Source organism: Lithobates pipiens, unplaced genomic scaffold, assembly GCF_037356315.1.
Source record: "Lithobates pipiens isolate NorthernLeopardFrog02 unplaced genomic scaffold, aLitPip1_a1.2 Scaffold_28, whole genome shotgun sequence".
Classification (NCBI taxonomy): domain Eukaryota; kingdom Metazoa; phylum Chordata; class Amphibia; order Anura; family Ranidae; genus Lithobates; species Lithobates pipiens.
In genome coordinates, this window is record NW_027507789.1 from 152,775,914 (window position 1) to 152,800,018 (window position 24,105).

The following is a 24,105-nucleotide window of genomic DNA, read 5'->3' on the forward strand; positions in this document are numbered from 1 at the left end:
ATATAATGAGTTGTATGAATAAGTAGCATGTGGAACATTTCGTTTTATAGGTTGAGGTAACAACAGTTCAATAGGGAACAGTCATAAACATATTTTCTTACCTTGGTATGAGGAATAATACGGTAGGTTAAGTGCTAAGACAGATGTTTTCTAACCTTGATGTGTGGGAGTCTTATCAAGACAAGAAGAGCTATCTACTGTTCTCAAGTACAAGGTGGCATTGCTATCTGATTTTTTGAGATAATTGTAACACAAACAGTTCCATTGTTCAGATTAATATAAATAGGGTCTGCAAGCCCATATTTTTTTTTAACTTGACTGAATTGCTTTTGGTGGCCAGTCTAATATACCTACCTTTTTGGAGCTCCTGCCTGACATCAGTTTTTTGTCAATTCTACTTCATGTGCCATCCTACAGTCATGGGCAAAAATATTGGCACCCCTGCATTTCTGTCAGGTAATGCACCACTTTACCCAGAAAATTGTTGCAATTAGAGTTGAGCGGACACCTGGATGTTCGGGTTCGATGGGTTCGGCCGAACTTCGCAAAAAAGTACCCGAACTTGACCCCGAACCCGAACCCCATTGAAGTCAATGGGGACCCAAACTTTTGAGGACCAAAATGGCTCTAAAAAAGTAATGGGAAGGGCTAGAGGGCTGCAAATGACAGCAAAATGTTGTTAAGAGCATGGCAAGTGCTCTGCAAACAAATGTGGATAGGGAAATAATAAAATAACATAAAATACATAAAAATAAAAAATAATAACCTTGACCTAGGACGACGAGGTCCATATGGAGTAGGAGGTTGAGGTGGGGGTGGATGTGACGGTGTAGGTGGAAGCGGCGGTGGAGGAGGACGAGGTAGCCAACACTGGTTTTTGTTTTTAATTGTATTTTATTTTTAATTAGGGTACACCCCAAAAGAGTGAGAAATATCAAAAATACAACAAGGCTGGGTAAGGCCGGTATACATGTCTATTCTGCACAAGGTACGGACAAGTCCTGTGGGATCCATGCCTGGTTCATTTTAATGAACGTGAGCTTGTCTACATTGGCTCTGGACAGGCGGCTGCGCTTGTCTGTGATAACGCCCCCTGTGGTGCTAAATAAACGTTCAGATAATACACTGGCTGCAGGGCAGGCCAGCACCTCCAAGGCGTAAAGGGCAAGCTCAGGCCATGTGCCCAATTTGGAGACCCAGAAGTTGAAGGGGGCAGACCCATCATTCAGTACGTGTAGGCATGTGCACACATACTGCTCCACCATGTTGGTGAAATGCTGTCTCCTGCTAAGACGTTCCATATCAGCTGGTGGTGCTGGTTCTTGTGGCGTGCTGACAAAGCTTTTCCACATTTCGGCCATGCTAACCCAGCCTTGTGAGGTGCTGGCGGTGCCCCAGCTGCATTGGCGACCTCTTCCTCCTCCTCTGCCTTCGCCTTGTGCTTCCACTGTGCCCCCGCTGTCAGCTGGGAATGCCACCAGCAGCACGTCTACCGGCGTATGCTTGTACTCACGCATCTTACGATCACACTCCAGTGAGGGAATTAAGGACAGTACGTTGTCCTTGTAACGGGGATCCAGCAGCGTGGTCACCCAGTAATCAGCACCACTTAGAATGTGGGCAACTCGGCGGTCATTGCGGAGACACTGCAGCATGTAATCGCTCATGTGTGCCAGGCTGCCCAGAGGCAATGAAAAGCTGTCCTCTGTGGGAGGTGTATCGTCTGTGTCCTTTGTATCCCCCCAGCCACGCACCAGTGATGGTCCTGAGCTGGTCTGGGTGCCACCCTGCTGTGAACATGGTTCCTCCTCCTCCTCTATCTCCTCATCCTCCACCTCGTCATCCTCCAGAACTGTGCCCTTGTTGGACAATTGTGTGCCTGGCATTTGTTGGTGCAGGAACCCACCCTCGGAGCCACTTGTGAATGACTGCCCTGAAAGCCTTGGAAATTATGCCTCTTCCTCCTCCTCCTCCCTTCCATCATCGCCCGAAGCGTTTTTTCAAGGAGGCATAGAACTGGGATAGTAACGCTGAGAACATCGTCATCGGCACTGGCCATGTTGGTGGAGTACTCGAAACAGCACAACAAGGCACACAGGTCTCGCATGGAGGCCCAGTTATTGATGGTGAAGTGGTGCTGTTCCGCAGAGAGACTCACGTGTGGTTGCTGCAGCTGAAACTCCACTATAGCCTGCTGCTGCTCGCACAGTCTGGCCAGCATGTGCAAGGTGGAGTTCCACCTTGTGGGCACGTCACATATGAGGCGGTGAATGGGAAGGTTACGCTGCAGCGCTGACAGGCGAGCAGCAGCAGGGTGAGCATGCCCGAAAGTGCGCAAGACGGCCTGCACTTTCTGCAGCAGCTCTGGCATATGGGGGTAATTTTTAAGGAACCTCTGTACTACCAAACTCAGCACATGCGCCAGGCAAGGCATATGCATCAATCTGGCTAGGCTCAGAGCTGCTATGAGATTTCGCCCATTATCGCACACCATCAGGCCGGGCTTGAGGCTCACTGTCACCAACCGCTCATCGGTCTGTTGTTCCATGTCCCTCCACAACTCCTGCGAGGTGTGGGATTTTTCCCCCCAAACAGGAAACTGCCTGCTGTCATTTACCACTGGCTGTGCTGAAGTTGGTGGTGAAGGTGTTACGCTGACAAGATCAGGAGGCGGTAGAGGATGAGGAAGCGGAGTAGGAGGAGTTAGCAACAGGAGGCAAACTGAAGTGCCCTGCAATCCTCGGGGGTGGAAGGACATGCGCCAAACTGCTATCCGCCTCAGGCCCAGCCACCACTGCATTTACCCAGTGTGCTGTTAGGGAGATATAATGTCCCTGACCGTGCTTACTGGTCTACATATCCGTAGTTAGGTGCACCTTGCCACAGATGGCGTTTCACAGTGCACACCTGATTTTGTCCCCCAATTGGTTGTGCAGGGAAGGGATGGCTCGCCTGGAAAAGTAGTGGCGGCTGGGCACGACATACTGTGGGACCGCTAATGCCATCAGGCTTTTAAAACTCTGTGTCTCCACCAGACAGAATGACAGCATTTCAAAGGCCAGGAATTTTGAAATGCTGGCATTCAGGGCCAGGGATTGTGGGTGGGTAGGGGGGTACTTCCTCTTCCGCTCCAGTGTTTTTGATAGACAGAGAGCTGAACGCTTCCATGGGACATTGTGGAGATGGTTGGTGACTCAGGTGGTAGTGTTTCTGGCAGATCCTCTGTTTGAAGGGTGGCAGGTAACACTGTCACTACAGAGGTGGATGAGGAGGCCGAGACTGCAGCAGAAGAGGAAGCAGGAGGAGCCAGAGACCTTTCTTGGTTTTTGAGGTGTCTACTCCACTGCAGCTCGTGCTTTGCACTTAGATGCCTGGTCATGCAGGTTGTGTTCAGGTTGAGAACGTTTATGGCATCAGGCTCTGATTGCACAGCGTGCAAACCACTCGTGTCTTGTCATCAGCACATTGTCTGAAGAACTGCCACGCTAGGGAACTCCTTTGACCTGGCTTTGGTGTGCTCGGTCCCTTGCTGCATTGGGCAGTAGCAGGCGTACTGTGTAGGGGATGAACGCTCCGCTTTTGCACCCTGCTCCCTCTTCTGCTGTGCTGGTGGCTCTGTGCGACCACCGCCTCTTCCTCCGAACGGCACAGGTCACCTGCATGACATTGATTCCATGTGGCGTTAAGGACCTCATCGTCCTCCACATCATCTTCCACCCAGTCTTCACCCCTGCCCTCCTTGTCAGTCTGCACAATTGCGAAGGCAGCAGCAGTTGGCACCTGTGTTTCGTCATCATCCGAGACATGCTGCGATGGTCCTCCCATGTACTCATCTTCAAACATAAGTGGTTGGGGATCGGTGCATTCAATCTCTTCCACTTCTGTGGCAGGGCTAGGTGAATGGCCCTGGGAAATCCTGCTAACAGTCATCAAAAAGCAGAAGAGACTGCTGCATGATTTGGGGCTCAGACTGCTTGGCTGATTTGTAAGGGGGTGAGTTGAAAGACTGATGGACATTGGCTGCAGGTGCCAACTCTGATCTTTCAGCAGTAGACTAGATGGGAGACAATGTGAAGAAACTGGAGGCACTGCCAGCAACCCAATCTACTATCGCCTGTACTTGTCCTGGCCTCAACATTCATACAGTCGCATTAGGCCCGACCAAATACCGCTGCAGGCTCTGTCACCTACTCGCACCTGAGGAAGGTGTTTCACTTGAGCGTATAGCTGGCACAGATCGACCACATCCTCTCCCTGCAACAGGGGCTCCACCAGCAGCACCACGACCAGGGCCACGTCCCTTATTTGACATTCTCCTCATATTTCTCAAATTTAGGATCTTGCCATAAAATATTTTTTTTGGAATAGCAGACTAGAAGAACAGTATCTAAAGTGTGTATCTCACACAAACAGATATGCAGAAAACGCAGCAAAATATCTCTTTTGCCCTAAATGGGTGTTTTTAGAATAGCAGAATAGACCAACAGTATGTAAAGGGTGTAGCTCACAGTAACATGCAGTGCTAGTGCACTGAGCTTGCATAAAATGCCTGCGGACGCCAACCTAACTAACCGATGGATAAAATTTATCTTTTCTCTGGGACTGGGCCCAAGGCAGGGTAAAAAGATTGTGCACTGCACCCACACAAGAAAATCAAGGTAGATCGCTGAGTAATTTGATTTCTTAATAAGGACTCCTATCTAATTCTCTCCCTCAAAGCATTAGCAGCAACCTTTCCCTACACTATCTAAAGCAGAGTGACGTGCTGTGCTATGTGCCTCTAGCTTATATAGAGGCTGGGTCACATGCTGCACTGGCCAATCACAGCCTTGCTATTAGTAGGCATAGCTGTGATGGCTTCTAAAGGCACACAAGTTAAACGAATGTTGATTGGCTGCCCTGCAGCTTTTTAAAATGCGCCATTACATTGCCGAACACCGAACTCGAACCCAAACATACAGTAAATTGTTCAGGTTCGGGTCCGGGTACCAAAACCCCAAAAGTCCGGTACGAACCCGAACTTTACAGTTCGGTTCGCTCAATCCTAGTTGCAATTACAAATGATTAGGCATTTTCATGTTTATTTCTTTTGTTTGTTTTGATATGAGACAAAAAGGTAGAGAAACAAAAAGCCAAATCTGACACATTCCATGCAAAACTCAAAAAATGGTATGGATAAAATTATTAGCACCTTCTGAAAATTGTAAGAAATAATTGCATTCCACATTTGTGAAGCTCCTGTAATTTGTAATTAAACTCACCTGTATCAATTTTTAGTTGCTGACGATAAAGAAATCACACCAACAACCAGTTAAAATGGTGAAAAATTTACTCAAGTTTTATATTGTGTGTCTCTGTATGTCACATGGAGCATGGAGAAAAGAAAGAGCAGCAAATAACTGTCTGATGATTTGAGAACAAAAATTGTGGGCAATCTCAAGGTTACAAGTCTATCTCCAGAGATCTTAATGTTCCTGTGTCCACTGTGCACAATGCTGTCAAGAAGTTTACAGCCCATGGCGCTGTAAACAATCTCCGTTACATGGACGAAAGAGAAAAAGTGATCAAAGATTGCAACAAAGGATTGTTCGAATGGTGGATGAAGAGCCTCGGTCAACTTCCAGACAAATTTAAGCTGACCTTCAGGCACAGGGTACAACTGTGTCAGCTCGCACTATACATTGACAAGTATATGAAAAGAGACGCTATGGTAGGAGACCCAGGAGGACCCTACTGCTGAGCTGACACAGAAACATGAAAAAGCCAGATTGGAGTTTGCCAAAACTTTCCTGAGGAAGCCAAAATCCTTTTGGGAAAATGTTCTTTGGACAGATGAAACAAAATTACAGTTTTTTGATAAAGCCCATTATTCTACTGTTTTCAAAAAAAGAAAAGAATACAGTACCTAAAGTCAAACATGGTGGAGGTTCACTGATGTTTTGGGGTTTATTTGCTGCTTTCTTTGCTGCTTTCTTTGCTGCTTTCTTTGCTGCTTTCTTTGCTGCTTTCTTTGCTGCTTCAGGCACTTGATGTCTTGACCAGGCGATTGGCCGTTTAGGCTCTGAAGAAAGGGGTTCTCCCCTGAAACGCATCATTCATTCTTTGGGGTATCGCTTGATCTACTTGACATCAGGTCCAGGCTTGTCGATTTTTGGAAAAGTTGACCCTGCTTTAATGATTATGCCTTCTATCAATACTCGTTTTTGAGTATATATTTTGCTGTGTTTTATTGAATAAAGCTCTATGAGTGATAATGCACTAGGTCGGTGCGCCCTCCTTTTCTTTTTTGTTCCTTTTAGTATCTGAATACCCATTATTCTGTGGAGGGCTGCAAGACGTTAGACATTACTATGTGAAGCTGGCTACACCACATACTGAGGACCTTGACACCAGAGTGCAGGAGAAGTTTTTGCTTTTCTTTCTTTTGCCTTTGACCGTGTGCATGGCATTATGAAATCTGAAGACTACCAAAGAATTCTGAGGTGCAATGTAGAGCCCAGTGTCAGAAAGTTGGGTCTCAGTCAGAGGTCATAGGTCTTACTTCTGATCCAAAGCACACATCAAAAAGCACCCAGAAATGGTTTAAGGCAAAGCGCTGGAGAGTACTGAACTGGCCAGCAATGAGTACAGATCTAAATCCTATAGAGCACCCATGGAGAGATCTCAAAACAGCAGTTGGGAAAAGGAACCCTTCCAATCTGGGAGACCTGGAGCAGTTGGCGAAAAAAAAAAGAGTGGTCCACAATTCCAATAGAGAGATGTAAGAAACTCATTGATGGTTACAGGAGGCGATTGATTTCAGTTATTTTTTCCATGGGGTGTGCTACCTAATATTAAATTGAGGGTGATAATAATTTTCCGGTCCATTTTTGGAGTTTTGTGTAAAATGTGTTAGATTTGGCTTTTTGTTTCTCCACTTTTTTGTGTCATACCAATACAAACAAAAGAAATAAACATGAGAATGCCTAAACATTTGTAATTGCAACAACTGTCTGGGCGAAATGGTGCATTATCTGACAGAAATGGCAACATTTTTGGCCATGCCTGTATATTTCATGAAATCATACTAAATCTAAGCCCCTGTACACACGGTCGGAGATTTCGACAACCAAATCCGTCGGATTTTGTCCGTCGGATCTTGTCCGAAACTGTTGCATACACACGGTCGGACTAAGTTGTCGAAAAATCTGATCTTTCAGAACGTGATGACGTAATTTCGTTACGATGGGACTACATTCAGGCTAGTAGCCAATAGCTTTGATATAGGAATTTGATCTGAGCATGCGTGGCACTTGGTCCGATCAAAATTCGCTACACATGATCGGAGTATGTCCGACTGGCCCAGTTGGTCGGGAAATATTTCCAACATGTTGGAAAATTGGGTCCGACGGATATTCCGATGGAATCAGTCCGATGCATACCACACACAGTCGGATTATCCGACGACACGGTCCCATAGGACACATTCCGACGAATTCTCCGACCGTGTGTACAAGGGCTTAAGTCAGCTTTGATTCTGCCTTGTCTGGCAACAATTACAAATTTCCACACTTGTTTAATCTTCCCTATTTAATGTTAATTTTTACTCAACATTTTTTCATAATGTCTATATTTCTATAAAGCTAAATAGGTTCAAATACTTAATAGCCAGCCAATAAATATAGAATATCTCTCAAATGTTTTTTTATTTTTATTTTAACCACTTCCAGACTGCCGCACACCGATATACGTCCTAACTTTGAAGAGGGATATTTTTGTTATGGCAGCAGGTAGCTGCCATAACCCTGGCATCCTCTTCTTTGGCCGGTGGTCGGGTTTCCGATAATAGTGGTCTTTGCAGTGGATTTGCTCCAGTGCCCTCCGCCGCCTACCAGAGCTGTCGGTAGCGGCAATTGGATGCTTGTCCTTCCTTTTTTTTTTTATTGCATTTTATTGTAAATATGAGATCTCATATTTAAGAGGTCCTGTCATGCTTTTTTTCTATTACAAGAGATGTTTACATTCCTTGTAATAGGAATAAAAGTGACACAATAAAAGTGTAAAAATAAAAAATAAAAGGTAAAATAAAGAAATAAAAAAAAATGTAAACATGCCTGTCCCGCCGAGCTCACGTGCTTCACATGAGTAGCGCCCACATATGAAAACGGTGTTCAAATCACACATGTGAGATATCACCGTGATTAGTAGAGCGAGAGCAATAATTATAGCCCTAGACCTCCTCTGCAACAAAACATGCAACCTGTAGAATTTTTTTAATGTCGCCTATGGAGATTTTTAAGGGTAAAAGTTTGTCGCCATTCCACAAGCTGGCAAAATTTTGAAGCGTAATATGTTAGGTATGAATTTACTTGGCGAAACATTATCTTTCACAATGTAACTTTTAATTAAAAAAAAAATTTTTTTCCCCCCAAAAAGTGCGCTTGTAAGACCGCTGCGCAAATACGGTGTGACGGAAAGTATTGCAATGACCGCCATTTTATTCTCTAGGGTGTTAGAAAAAAATGTATAATGTTTGGGGGTTATAGGTAATATTCTAGCAAATAAAATGTTTTTAACTTGTAAACAACAAATCTCAAAAAGAGGCTCGGTCCTTAAGTGGTTAAAGTCCATACTGCAACATAATGTATGTATTTTTATATGGGAAACCATATGTTTATCGTCAGAGATTTTTGATGCGAAAACACTGGAAAAAAAGTAATATTTTGTGAGATAATAAACTAGGATATGGGAGGGGGAGATTTGAAATGTACCAGATATAGAGCAAGGGTAAAAGTGGGCACGGGGCAAAAGATATTAACTTCAACACAGAAATTGTTACAGGATCAAATTGTGATTAAGGGGTAAGCAATATTAAAATACAAAATGCTAACGCAAAAATTAAAAGGTATGAACACAAATGCAAGAAGACTTGCAAACACAATGGAGGTAGGATTTCGTTTTTTTTAAGAGAATTTCGACTGGGGGGCATCAGAAATTAGGATTGGGCTGCTAAGATTCAGGGTTAAACTTTTTTCAGAGGAACAGGATTGGTAGAAGAGATGGAGAAGTATGCCATTATGTCAAGAGCGATCTAAAGTCAATATATGAAATTATATAACTAATGAAAGTTGTGATGGTGCAGGGTCAGGAAGACCGGAGTTTAATAGGAGTGCGTCAAATAATTAATTTATTGTGGGAGTATGGTATAGGGTCCTTAACATAAACTCCTTTTATAGATTGAAATGGCTGACATTCATTTGAACCAGAGTAGTTCGACCGGTTGGTTCAAATTTTGGTTACTTGGCTTACATACAACACTGTTACGTTTGATTTTGTGAGTATGTACTCTATTTTATCCTTTAATAAAGTGCTATAGATAATGCAGTAGGCATTTGCACCCTTTGTTGGATTTTGTTTGTGCATTTACAAGATTCTCTTGTCTTAAGAGGACTGCATCGTCTTCATCATCCAGTCTGGGTTGTGTATTGGGAGCTATCTCTTGTGGAAGTCTGTTCAGTTTCTCTGGAGCCCCTTAGTACCATGGTGTCAAGCAGTATTCTTATGTGAATAAGGCAATGTTATCATTATGGACGGCTTCAATTATTCAGATATTGACTGGGCAAATGGAGCTGCACACTCAACAAATGCTTTGTATTTCTTTGTATTTTATTGCAGTATCATTTAATGGGTCAGATGGAAAAGAACAATAAAAAATGCTCTGTTTTTTACATTATCATCAAATGACGCAGAGCTTATTACAGATGTGCTAACTAGAGACAACTTGGCATGTTGGTATGAGACGAACTCTAAATGGCTAACATCAAAAAGCTGCACTCCTTACTGCATGATATTTAATGGGACCAATTATTACATAGTTACATAGTAGGCGAGGTTGAAAAAAGACACAAGTCCAACCTATGTGTGTGATTTTATGTCAGTATAACATTGTATATCCCTGTATGTTGTGGTCGTTCAGGTGCCCATCTAATAGTTTTTTGAAAATATCCATGCTCCCCGTTGATACCACCGCCCGTGGAAGAGAATTCCACATCTTTACCGCTCTTACAGTAAGGAACCCTCTACGCAGTTTAAGGTTAAACCACTTTTCTTCTAATTTTAGTGAATGGCTGCATGTCTTATTAAATTCCCTTTTACAGAAAAGTTTTATCCCTATTGTGTGGTCACCAGTATGGTATAAATTGCCCCGTATTTCCACATCCGTGATCAGGTCTATATTGTTAGTAATTAGTAGGTCTTGTAACCCTTTTTTTCTAGTCGGTCTATGTCTGGATAATTAAAATCCTCATTATGATAACACTTCCCATCCTTGTTGCTAATCCAAATTGTGATAGGAGATCCGTTTCCCCTCCTCCCTCAGGTTAGGGTGACTATAGCATACTCCCAGTATTTTTTTCCGCCTTAGCTTCATATCTTCGGAGCTCTACCCATAAGGATTTCCACCTCCTCCCTTAGCCATGTCATCTCTCACACTCACTGGTACATTATTCTTGCTATATAGCAATACCCCCCCCCCCCTTTTTTTTTACCCTCTCTATCCCTGCGATAAAGGGTATAACCGTGAATGGTTGTCAGCCAATCATGAGAGCTCTTGAACCAGGTCTCTGAAATTCCCACAAAATCCAAATCCTCCTCGTACAACAGTAGCTCTAGTTCACCCATCTTGTCTGCCAGGCTCTTGGCATTGGTGAACATGCTACATAGTTTAGACCGGTCGCATACTATCCTCTTTTTGGGTGTTCTGAGATTGCAACTAGGACTTGTTACTATACTTACCTTGGATTTACGTGATTTAGTCAAGCTACCACTAATGCCCCCAATACTACCCTCTGGAATATGTTCTAATGCTCAATAAAGCCCACGTGCACTCATAGCACTCATGTATTTACAACTCCACTAACTCTGTTTTTTTAACTCACCACTTAGTCCAGTTCCACTTGGTCTAAATTCCAGCAAGCTCAAGGTGAGCAGGCTCAAAATGAGCTCTACAGAAAGTTATATAGGCCTCAAGCACCTGTGACCAATTAACCCCTCCACTGAATTAGTAGGCTGAAAGAAGGAAAGAAAAAAAAAGTCTGTTTAAAAAGTGACAGAAAAAGGTGTTAAAAAACTCCCTTGGGAGCTGCTAGTAGTCCATACAGTATGTCTGGTTTAACCCCCGCTTTTTCCACCCCCGCTGTAGTAAAGCACAGACACGTGTAGAATAGTTCAAAACAGATTCCGGCGGGTACAATCACCTCACTGATGCACAGATATACATTGCCTCTGGGTTGAAATGTACAAACTTGAACTTTAGTCCAGATTCCGGTAGGTGCTATCACCTCAGTGATGCACAGAATAAGAGTTGCCTCTGGATTAGAATGTGTGTGAGTGAATAGTCCCTCTCCTTTAGTGAGCTGACATGCATGCCCCTCTGAAAAGCATGTGGTATTGAAATGCTAGCAGTCCCAGGCCTCACCTGCCTTCTCCTCCTGCCCTTTTCCTCCCAGGCCAGCTCAGGAAAGGTCCAGCCGACCCTGGTTCACTCTGGAAGGTTTGCAGCTACTTCTTGCTTCGGAACATGGTGGAAACCTTCCAGCTCTGGAGTCTCTGAACCTCCATCACCTTCCAGCGAAGCTCTGTGTGGCTATCCAGCACTGGAATCTCTGAACTTCCAGGCCTTCCAGCCCTAGGCCTTAACGTCACATCTTTAAGCCTGTGTGGATTAGTTCGCTTCCCATCTCCAACTCCCCAGGGAACATGTGACCCCAGTGTATATGTATGAGCCCCACCCCGGACCAAGCAAATTAACAATTGGACAAGAGCTCCATACACACTGCCTGTCCATCAGGGCCTGAACCGCCTCCTCTCCAGAAATTCCTCTGGAAAGCAAGGGAGTGTTCTCCCAGGGTGATGACCAGGTGGTCACACCCCCCTCTAACCTTTTACTCCTCCCTAACCTACACAAACCTCCAGGCCTATACAAAAAGGCACTGGCATTTTACCCTAACTTTTAAACGAATGGCACCCACCTAAAGTGGTGGGCACTACATATATATATATATATATATATATGGCTTAAAGTGGTGTTGCCACCAAAAAATAAAATAGTGATTAAAAATCTTAAATAAATAAAATAAAATAATTGGAAACATTTTTTTTCTTTACTCACCTCTAAATACCTGTTGTTAGGGGGTCCCTCGTAGTCTGCCTACTTCTTTGCCTGGGCTGGTGACATCACTTCCGCTCGTGCCACAATGTCATCTGGGACCTGTCACGTGTCCCAGATGACTGTGCAGCATATCACGGCGCCCTGCGCCGCTCGTGCATGCGCAGTGGATGCCCGGCTGTGAAGCCACAGCCGGGTGCCCACAGTATGAATGACGGTGCCGCGAGCGGAGTGGGGAACGAGGGGGGACTTCGTTCCCCTGCATCGCTGGACCCTGGGACAGGTAAGTGTCCGATTATTAAAAGTCAGCAGCTGCAGTATTTGTAGCTGCTGACTTTTAATTTTTTTTTTTTTAGGGGCAATCCACTTTAAGTGGGTCTCTATCTGTGGGGCTGCATATATGCACTACTGTGTTCGTGCTGAGTGCATTGTTTTGTTCTTAAGTAATTAGAGCTGCAGTCCTCGGGTATGAATAGATAGTGACACTGCAGATTAAAAGCAGTGCAAACAGGCCTAAATAAGAGGAAAAAAGGCACAGGCAGCTGTTCTCTTAAAAAAACATTTAAAGCTACAGCCTTTAGGTTTGACTAGATAAAAATAAGCCTGTGCATTATCATTTGATGGCAGCCTAAATACAAGCAGCTGTTTTGCTATAAATATTAGAGCTACAGCCTGTGGTGCCACAGTTTGATGGCAGTGCAAAACAGGGTCTGTGGTGTATTAATGAACGTTATGCACAAAAACACCCCAAAAATGGCCGAATGCCACTCATTGTTTATTGCAATACTCAATAGTATGTTACCTTAGTGCCTTAGGGTGCTATTTAAAATAAGGAGCACTATAATGTATCAACACATATAATGTGCACTGCTGTTGCTAACCTGTGCATTCCTGAAATGAGCTCTAAATGTGGCGACGGGTAGTTGTTTTTGTGTAAAAATTAGAGCTATACCCAAAGGATTTAGTGGGTAAAATTGTATTTTGACATCACAGTTTGATGGCAGCACAAAATGGCCTGATTCCAGAGAAAGCTGCAGATCTATTTGAAATGTAATGGGGTTTTTTGCTAAGGGAAAGAGGATAGGTGCTAAGAGGTGTCAATTTTGGCTCTTACCAGAACCATTAATCATTTCACAGTTGTAACAAGTAGCAGCTGCAATAAAAGTGTTTGGTCATTTCCTTGTAAACTGGAGCACAATTTAAATGAAATGATATACAGTATTTGCTATAATGAGTGGCAATTGGTGTATGGAAGTCCTCTGTGATCCAATACTGATTTATTTTAACAAAAGTGAGCCCATGGCCTCCAAAAACAGTTGAATGAGCTTGTCAGTCACATCATCGCCCTTTGTGCTTTATACCCTCTCTAACATGACACTTGCTGCAGGGTAAATCAGAACGTGAAACACATATTGGGGCAACTCTGGTCAATGGTAGACACCAGCAGTCTCTGGGTTCTTGGCTCCTTAGGGCAGTGTTTCTCAACTCCAGTCCTCAAGGCTCCCCGACAGGTCAAGTTTTCAGAATTTCCCTCAGATGTGGTAATTACTAAGGCAGTGAAACTGATTAAATCTACTGGGCAAAATCATCAGTTTTAGGTGCTGCCTATCCCTGGTGCCTGTGGTCATACCTGGCCACTGCAATCTGAAAAAATTGTAAAAGGCGTCAGTGAGGCAGTCACTATTGGGCAACAACTAGTGGATGTTCAATTGTCAGCAGAGGGATCCCTGCCACCATCAGAAAATCCTTCAGCCGAAACATTGAAAGGACATCTTTAAGCAACCACATTTTAGACTTTCTCTGAGAAAATAAGAGATCTGCCATTTTAGTGTCAAAAGGGACACTTTCCCTCCATGTACTAACGTAAAGAATGTACCTGTCACTGTGGGGCCATACAGGTTGACAACTGATGGAGGGGGGTTGTTTCGAACTAACTAGTATTACTTGCGCTACTATGAGCTTGGCCAAAATCACATTCAGATGCTGGACATGGAGATGAATTTTCCTTTGCTTGAAGTTCCAGCCTTCATTTTTTTTAGTACTTCCTGTGGCTCTCTATGGTACTTTAAAAGCTTCAAAAAAAGATTTCTGAAAGCTCTACAAATGCTTTGTAAGACTGGGTTGACACTAGCTGCGGTCGCGGCTCACAGCAGGGCGTTTGGTGTGTCCCTGTTCTCCATTTCAGGTGCAAATCGGGTCTGAATTTTTGCCTGAATTGGGACCTGAAACGGATCCAAATACACAGAGGACCCTTTTCCATTATAGACCACAGCCACCCCGGAGATGTGTGAACCGGCTTCATTGAGAGCCGCTCACACTCTCATGTCATGCGAATTGGAAAACCACATCCAATTCGCATAAGTGTGAACCCGGCCTAAAAGTTTGCTGTTCACACTTCTCGATTACAAGCTGAAGTGAAACTGGCCTTACACTTTTTCCTGCTGATGGTAGAAAAGAACAGACCTCTGAGACATCTAGCAAACGTAAGCTCCTTCTCAATGGATGCAACACAAACACTTGTCAATGTGCCAGGGAGGTGGAAAGTACAGTAAGCTTTAACTAAGGATTAGGGAAGAATGACGGACAGTTGCTGCTGAGTTCTCTTTTCCAGGTGCCGCTTCAATCAAAGTTTGTGATGGAGCTTCATTCGGTTTTTTCATGCAGTTAGTGCTAAAGTGGCTACTGTTCTTGCTGCAATTCAACAGCTTCATTTGAAAAAAGTACCTATGAAGCAAAGATGGTGAAAAAGGCCCCACTGCCAAGCATTGCAAACCCAGTTTAGATTTCTTTTAACAACTGTTTCCTGCTGTCCGCTGCTTATCGCCCCTGTTCTTCGATAACCCATACCATTTTTCAGCTCATCACTGCTCTCTCACTGTTAGAGTTCAGGACTACATTTTATGTAATCATTTACTATCATTGGGTGGTTACTAGGCACCAGGAGGCACACATATAGGGGAGTTGGTTGCGTGTGTCATTAACTTTACCAAAAGAGGGCACGCCTCTTGAAAACAATGAATGAAGGCATGCTAACACTGTGAATTACTCTGCCATGATCATGTTCTTCTCTGTTGAAATGTTAGTATTGCATGGCAGAGATTGGCTAGAATGATAACCCCTTCCCCCAGAATTTGATGTCAGTAGCTGGCTGGAATAATAACCCCCCCCCAGCAATGGTGGTCGGTGGCTGGCTGGAAAGTGTCCTTTATATTTCCTAGGAGTCTAGTGGAGTAGTCTGTAAAGAAGACAATTGTGTTGAGCCAACACTCCTTTCCCAGATTTCTGAGGCCGCGTACACACGCGGGGACTGTTCGCCCAACTTTGTTCGTCAAACAGTTTGAGCGGACAGTCCGCTCAAAATTAGCATGGACGGACTTGGCCACACATGACGAACGAACAGTCCGCTGAAACTTGCGCGATGACGTGAACGGCACGTACAACGGGACTAGAAATACGACGTCCTATACACTGCAATGCAACCTTCGCCGTGTAAATCCTTTCTGAGCATGCGCGGAACTTAGTTTGACGAACAAGCCTACACACGGGCGGACTGTCCGCTCAAACCAAGTTTCAGCGGACAGTTTTACGGAATTTCCGAAAAACTTTGTTCGTCAGACTGTCCGCTGAAACTGTCCGCTGAAGCCCACACACGAGCGGACTGTCCGCCGAAACACTGTTCAGCGGACAAAGTTGGGCGAACAGTCCCCGCGTGTGTACGCGGCCTGAGTATCAGAGGAAAACTGCAGCAGAGCTATGAGACCTCCAACAGGAAACATCACAGCACAAATCTCCCTGACTTTATCTGCCAGCATCCTATTTGAAACAGAGGCTTTCTCTTCTGCAGGAGCTGGAATGTTGTTTTAACTTTGGATAGTAAAACATTTTTTTTCTACCAGTAAATACCTTATACAGCCCACTTCCTGTGTCTTGTCTGGTCATTTGCCTAGGCTTATGACATCATACACAGCTCTCTCTCTCACTCTCGTGAGAGTTTGCCTGGAAGGGAGGGGGGATGAGTCATAAGAGGGCCAATGAGAGCTGCAGAGCTGTAGGTGTGCCTCTGTGTATCTGTGTAAATCCAGAAAGTGGAACAGGCTGCAGCCTCCGCTACCCACAGTTAAAATGGATGCAGCCAGACTCAGTGGAGGGAGATTTCTGCAGCATATTTGGCAAGTACAGAATCACAGTACATATAAAATGATATGCAAAGTGCTTGGAGGGAAACTTCAAAATGGCAAATAATACAAATTATATGAGCAGACTGCAATTCCTCTTTAAGTTGAGGAAATTAGGTTAGTTTTTAAGTTAAAAACTAAGAGCACATCTCAATAAAGTTATTGAGGACAAGAACATATTTACCACCATTAAAACAGAAAGGTCCCCTGGTCCAGATTGTCTCCTCATTTTATTCCAAAATGACATCTCACTTTGGTACCTAAATGTACCATTTTATTAAATACAGTTCTCAGTAAAATACAGTAAATACAGGAGAGGACATCCCATCTATATTTAGTACAGACCTAATACCAGTCATTACTTAGCCTCAAAAAGACCCATATAATTCAAAGAATCATAGGCCAGTTCATTATTTGGTATAGATCTAAAAGAAATCACTGCTATAATAGTAAACAGGTTAAATAAATATCTTAGATCCCAAGTACACAAAAACAAGTAGACTTCATTCCTATCTAACAGGCCTCAGACAATTCATGTAAAGTCCTGACCCTAATCCATTAATCTGACTATACCTGTAGTGTACGAATTAAGTCTTCATAAAATAGACAAGGCCTTTGAAGCCTAACTTTGTCCTAAATAGATTTGGCCTTTAAAGAAAATCTCTTTACACCCTAGAAATATCATATTTTTCCCCCTAAGCCCTCCTTAAAGCAACCCTGTCAAGTCTGTAAATAAATGCTAATAGCAGATCTTTGCAGTAGACATGCATTTTCAGTATTCTCATTCTTCCACTGCCCCATATCTTCTCTTTCCCATTCCAGCGGTGCACCCTAAAATCTTCGGCATTCAATACTTCTGGGAGTGTTGAATGCCTATGTTCCCTGCCATGAGCTTTGATTTTGTCCTCTGGCCCGTACATCAATACAAAACACAACAGTATCGCAGAGGTCAGAGGATGAAATCGCAGTATACAGGGATACAGGCATCTAACACTCCTGGAAATGTTAAATGCTTAAGGTTTTGCTAGATGCTGCAGCACTGGAATTGAGGGCAGGCAGGGAACACATATTGGGGGCAGGCAGGGAACACAAATTGAGGGCAGGCCGGAGACACAAATTGAGGGCAGGCGGGAGACACAAATTGAGGGCAGGCGGGAGACACAAATTGAGGGCAGGCTGGAGACACAAATTGAGGGCAGACAGGAGACACAAATTGAGGGCAGGTAGGAAACACAAATTGAGGGCAGGCAGGGAACACAAATTGAGGGCAGGTAGGAAACACAAATCGAGGGCAGGTAGGAAACACAAATTGAGGGCAGGCAGGGAACACAAATTGAGGGCAGGTAGGAAACACAAATCGAGGGCAGGTAGGAAACACAAATTGAGGGCAGGCCGGGACCACAAATTGAGGGAAGGCAGGGAACACAAATTGAGGGCAGGTAGGAGACACAAATTGAGGGCAGGTAGGAGACACAAATTGAGGACAGGCAGGAGACACAAATTGAGGGCAGGCAGGAGACAAAAATTGAGGGCAGGCCGGGAACACAAATTGAGGGCAAGCAGGAAACACAAATTGAGAGCAGGCTGGGACCACATATTGAGACTAGGCTGGGAACACAAATTGAGGGCAGGCAGGGAACACAAATTGAGGGTAGGCCGGGAACACAAATTGAGGGCAGGCAGCAGACACAAATTGAGGCCAAGCAGGAAACACAAATTGAGGCCAGGCAGGAAACACAAATTGAGGCCAGGCAGGAAACACAGATTGAGGGCAGGCAGGAAACACAAATTGAGGGCAGGCAGGAGACACAAATTGGGGCCAGGCAGGAAACACAAATTGGGGGCAGGCAGGAAACACAGATTGAGGGCAGGCAGGAGACACAGATTGATGGCAGGCAGGAGTCACAAATTGAGGCCAGGCAGGAGACACAAATTGAGGGCAGGCAGGAGACACAAATTGAGGGCAGGCAGGAGATACAAATTGAGGGCAGGCAGGAGACACAAATTGAGGCCAGGCAGCAAACACAAATTGGGGGCAGGCAGGAAACACAAATTGAGGCCAGGCAGGAAACACAGATTTAGGGCAGGTAGGAAACATAGATTGAGGGCAGGCAGGAAACACAGATTGAGGGCAGGCAGGAAACACAGATTGAGGGCAGGCAGGAGACACAAATTGGGGCCAGGCAGGAAACACAAATTGGGGGCAGGCAGGAAACACAAATTGGGGGGGGCAGGCAGGAAACACAAATTGAGGGCAGGCAGGAAACACAGATTGAGGGCAGGCAGGAGACACAGATTGAGGGCAGGCAGGAGACTCAAATTGAGGCCAGGCAGGAGACACAAATTGGGGGCAGGCAGGAAACACAAATTGGGGGCAAGCAGGAAACACAGATTGAGGGCAGGCAGGAGACACAGATTGAGGGCAGGCAGGAGACACAGATTGAGGGCAGGCAGGAGACACAAATTGAGGGCCTGCAGGAGACACAAATTGAGGGCAGGCAGGAGACACAAACTGATGACAGGCAGGAGACACAGGTTGCTTGAGAAGCAAATATAAGAGCTATTTTATTGCAGGAACCTGCTGTTAACATTTTTTACAAACTTGACATTGCTGCTGTAAAATGACCTACTAGAATTCATGACTCTTTGATATCAGAATGGGTATGAGACAGGGCTGTCCTCTATTGCATGCCATTTTTGCTCTTTCAAAACCCATTACCTCCAGTGGCGGAATTATCAGGGTCGCAACAGTCGCAAGTGCGACTGGGCCCTGTAATTCTCTGCCACTTCAGGGGGCCCACCGGCAGCCCGCCCGCCGCCCTCCGCCCGCCGCCCGAGGGGCCCACCTGACTGTCCGGCCGGGGGTGTGCGTGTGTGGTGTTACTCATTGTCGCTTGTCATGCCGTGGTGAGAGGGGGGGGGGGCTTCCTTCACCAGCGTGAGAAAAGTGCTCCGTTGGCTCCGCCCCCGCCTATCCAGAACGACTGTAAGGGAGGCGGGGCGAACACAAAAAAAACAGCCAATTCAGTGAAGGCGGGGGAGGAGCTCTCTGAAGCAAGGCTTTCCTGGAGGAGCGGAGGCACGCTTCGTGGAGGAACTTTGTGTCACTCTGCAGTCTGCAGGATTCTGAGGAGGGGGAATCGATCATCATCGATTGATTGGCGGTAAGTCGCCATCCCCCCTCCAGATTGTGCCAGCCCGCCACCCCCCTCCAGTGCCACCACGGCACCACCTGCCCTCCAGTGCCCCTCCAGTGCCACCACCACCCCTCCAGTGCCAGCAGCCCACCACCCCCCCCAGACTGTTCCACCCCATCCCCCCCCCCAGACTGTTCCACCCCATCCCCCCAGACTGTTCCACCCCATCCCCCCCCCCCAGACTGTTCCACCCCATCCCCCCCAGGCTGTTCCACCCCATCCCCCCCCAGGCTGTTCCACCCCATCCCCCCCAGGCTGTTCCACCCCACCCCCCCAGACTGTTCCACCCCATCCCCCCCTCCCCAGACTGTTCCACCCCATCCCCCTCCAGACTGTTCCACCCCATCCCCCTCCAGACTGTGCCACCACCTCCCTCCAGTGCCACCACCACCCCTCCAGTGCCACCAGCCCACCACCCCCTCCAGTGCCACCACCACCCCTCCAGACTGTGCCACCTGCCCTCCAGTGCCATCACCACCCCTCCAGACTGTTCCACCACCCCCCTCCGGACTGTTCCACCACTTCCCCTCCAGACTGCCACCACCGCCCCTCCAGTGCCACCCCTCCCTCCAATGCCACCACCACCCCTCCAGTGCCACCATAGTGCCACCAGCCCACCCCCCTCCTGTGCCACCACCACCCCTCCAGACTGTGCCACCCCCCCTCCAGTGCCCCCACCACCCCCCCTCCAGTGCCACCACCATCCCCCTCCAGTGCCACCACCATCCCCCTCCAGTGCCGCTACCCCCACCTCCCTCCAGTGCCACCACCCCCCCTCCAGACTGTGCCACCACCACCCCTCGAGTGCTACTAGCCCACCACCCCCCTCCAGTGCCACCGCCACCCCCCTCCAGTGCCACCACCCTTCCAATGCCACCACCCGCCCTCCAGTGCCACCAGCCCACCACCACCCCTCCAGACTGTGCCACCACCACCACCACCCCTCCAGACTGTGCCACCACCACCCCTCCAGACTGCCACCACCTCCCTCCAATGCCACCATCCCCCCTCCAGTGCCACCACCCCCCCTCCAGTACCACCAGCCCACCACCACCCCTCCAGACTGTGCCACCACCCCCCGGACTGTGCCATCACCCCTCCAGTGCCACCACCACCCCCCCTCTAGTGCCTCACCACCCCTCCAGACTGTGCCACCAGCCCCCTCTAGTGCCACCACCACCCCTCGAGTGCCACTAGCGTACCACCCCCCCTCCAGTGCCACCACCACCCCTCCAGACTGTGCCACCACCACCACCCCTCCAGACTGCCACCACCCACCCTCCAGTGCCACCCCTCCCTCCAATGCCACCATCCCCCCTCCAGTGCCACCACCCCCCCTCCAGACTGTGCCACCACCATTCCCCCTCCAGACTGCCACCACCGCCCTCCAGTGCCACCCCTCCCTCCAATGCCACCATCCCCTCTCCAGTGCCACCACCCCCCCTCCAGTACCACCAGCCCACCGCCCCCCCTCCAGACTGCCACCACCCCCCCGGACTGTGCCAGTGCCACCACCACCCCCCCCTAGTGCCTTCACCACCCCTCCAGACTGTGCCACCAGCCCCCTCTAGTGCCACCACCACCCCTCGAGTGCCACTAGCCCACCACCCCCCCTCCAGTGCCACCACCACCCCTTCAGACTGTGCCACCACCCCTCCAGTGCCACCACCCGCCCTCCAGTGCCACCAGCCCTCCACCCCCCCCTCCAGTGCCACCCCCCCTCCAGACTGTGCCACCACCACCACCCCTCCAGACTGTGCCATCACCATCACCCCTCCAGCCTGTGCCACCACCACCACCCCTCCAGACTGCCACCACTGCCCTCCAGTGCCACCCCTCCCTCCAATGCCACCATCCCCCCTCCAGACTGTGCCACCAGCCCCCTCTAGTGCCACCACCACCCCTCGAGTGCCACCACCACCCCTCCAGACTGTGCCACCACCCCTCCAGACTGTGCCGCCACCACCACCACCCCTCCAGACTGCCACCACCACCACCCCTCCAGACTGTGCCACCACCCCTCCAGACTGCCGCCACCCCTCCCTCCAATGCCACCATCCTCCCCCTCCAGACTGTGCCACCACCACCCCCCCTCCAGACTGTGCCACCACCACCCCCCCTCCAGACTGTGCCACTACCACCCCCCCTCCAGACTGTGCCACCACCACCACTTCTCCAGACTGTGCCACCACCACCACTCCTCCAGACTGTGCCACCACCACCCCCCCTCCAGACTGTTCCACCACCCCCCCTCCAGACTGTTCCACCACCGCCTTCCAGTGCCACCCCTCCCTCCAATGCCACCATCCCCCCTCCAGTGCCACCAGCCCACCACCCTCCCTCCAGACTGCCACCACCCCTCCAGACTGTGCCACCACCACCCCTCCAGACTGCCGCCACCCCTCCCTCCAATGCCACCATCCCCCCTCCAGACTGTGCCACCACCACCCACCTCCAGGACCACTGCCACCCCCCCTCCAGTACCACCGCCACCCCCTTTCCAGTACCACCACCATGTCACCCACCTCCAGTACCACCGCCACCCCTCTCCAGGACCACCATGCCTCTCCAGTACCATCGCCACCCTCCTCCAGTACCACCACCCACCCTCCAGTACCACCGCCACCCACCTCCGGTACCACCGCCACCCCTCTCCAGGACCGCCACCCCCCTTCAGTACCACCACCGCCACCCACCTCAAGTACCACCGCCACCCCTCTCCAGGACCACCATCCCCCTCCAGTACCACCGCCACCCCTCTCCAGGACCACTATCCCCCTCCAGTACCACCACCGCCACCCACCTCCAGTGCCACCACCAGCCCCCCTCCAGTACCACCACCACCACCCACCTCCAGTACCACCACCTCCAGTACCACTGCCACCCCTCTCCAGGACCACCATCCCCCTCCAGTACCACCACCGCCACCCACCTCCAGGACCACCACCCCTCTCCAGGACCACCATCCCCCTCCAGTACCACCGCCACCCCCCTCCAGTACCACCACTGCACTGGTGACACAGGTTTCACTCGGGACACAGGCTGCACAGAAATGTTTTACTTTGTTCTACAGTGGAAAAAAATATAGTATCAAAATCATGCTTTTCGGGGGGGGGGGGGGGGCCCTTCCTGATTTCTTGCATCGGGGCCCTGAGGTTTCTAGTTACGCCTCTGATTACCTCATATGTTGAAAATAACCCAACATATCTGATTTCAAGGTCAAGGACCGAGAGACCAATGTTAGTCTCTGTGATGAGGACATGCGTCTCGCATCTCAAAATGCTCACCTTTCATTGCCAAACTTATTTAATAGGATTGGTGAATTCTCTCAAATCTCAGCTCACAAGATGAACATAGACAACTCTGAAGCATTATATTTTAGTACCTCAAGCTCAAGCCAAACAGTTGTAGCCTCTAATATTTTCTTTCATAATAACTTTATTATACACTATATTGCCAAATATATTGGGCGGCTTACCTTTACACGCACATTATCTTTAATGGCATCCCAGTCTTAGTCCGTAGGGTTCAATATTGAGTTTGCCCACCCTTTGCAGCTATAACAGCTTCAACTCTTCTCGGAAGGCTGTCCACAAGATTTAGGAGGGTGTCTATGGGAATGTTTGACCATTGTTCCAGAAGCGCATTTGTGAGGTCAGGCACTGATGTTGGACGAGAAGGCCTGGCTTGCAGTCTCCACTCAAATTCATCCCAAAGATGTTCTATCGGGTTGAGGTCAGGACTCTGTGCAGGCCAGTCGAGTTCCTTAACCCCAAACTCGCTCATCCATGTCTTTATGGCCCTTGCTTTGTGCACTGATGCGCAGTCATGTTGGAAATGGAAGGGGTCATTCCCAAACTGTTCCCACAAAGTTGGAAGCACAAAATTGTCCAAAATTGTCCAAAAAGTCTTGGCATGCTGACGCCTTAAGAGTTCCCTTCACTGGCCAAGCCCAACCCCTGAAAAACAACCCCACTCCATATCCCCCCCCCCCCCCCCCCCGAATGATTTGGAGGGGTGTCCCAATACTTTTGGCAATATAGTGTGAATGAGCGCATTTGGGGTAGAGGAAATTGACCTGGCCTGACCTCAACCCAATAAAACACCTTTAGGATGAGTTAGAGCAGAGCCAGGCCTTCTCGCTCAACATCAGTGCCTAACCTCACCGATGCGATTCTGGAAGAATGGTCAAACATTCCCATAGGCACACTCCTAAACCGTGTGGACAGCCTTCCCAGAAGAGTTGAAATTGTTATAGCTGCAAAGGGTGGGCCAACTCAATATTGAACTCTACGGACTAAGACTGGGATACCATTAAAATGCATGTGTGTGTAAAGACAGGTGTCCCAATACTTTTGGTAATATAGTGCATAATGTGGAATTCATCCCTTTCCTTGATTAGCCAAATACATTTAGGGAAAATTGTAACCTTATATTATTTTAAAATTCTCTCTAAAAAGGCCAATAAAACCTCACAGGGCCTCTTGGTACCCAATTTATCAAAGTAGTATATTAAGATGCCCATGTAGCCCAATCTATGGTGGTCCATGCCTACCATCAAGCATCAATTTGAAACCATATAAAGTCT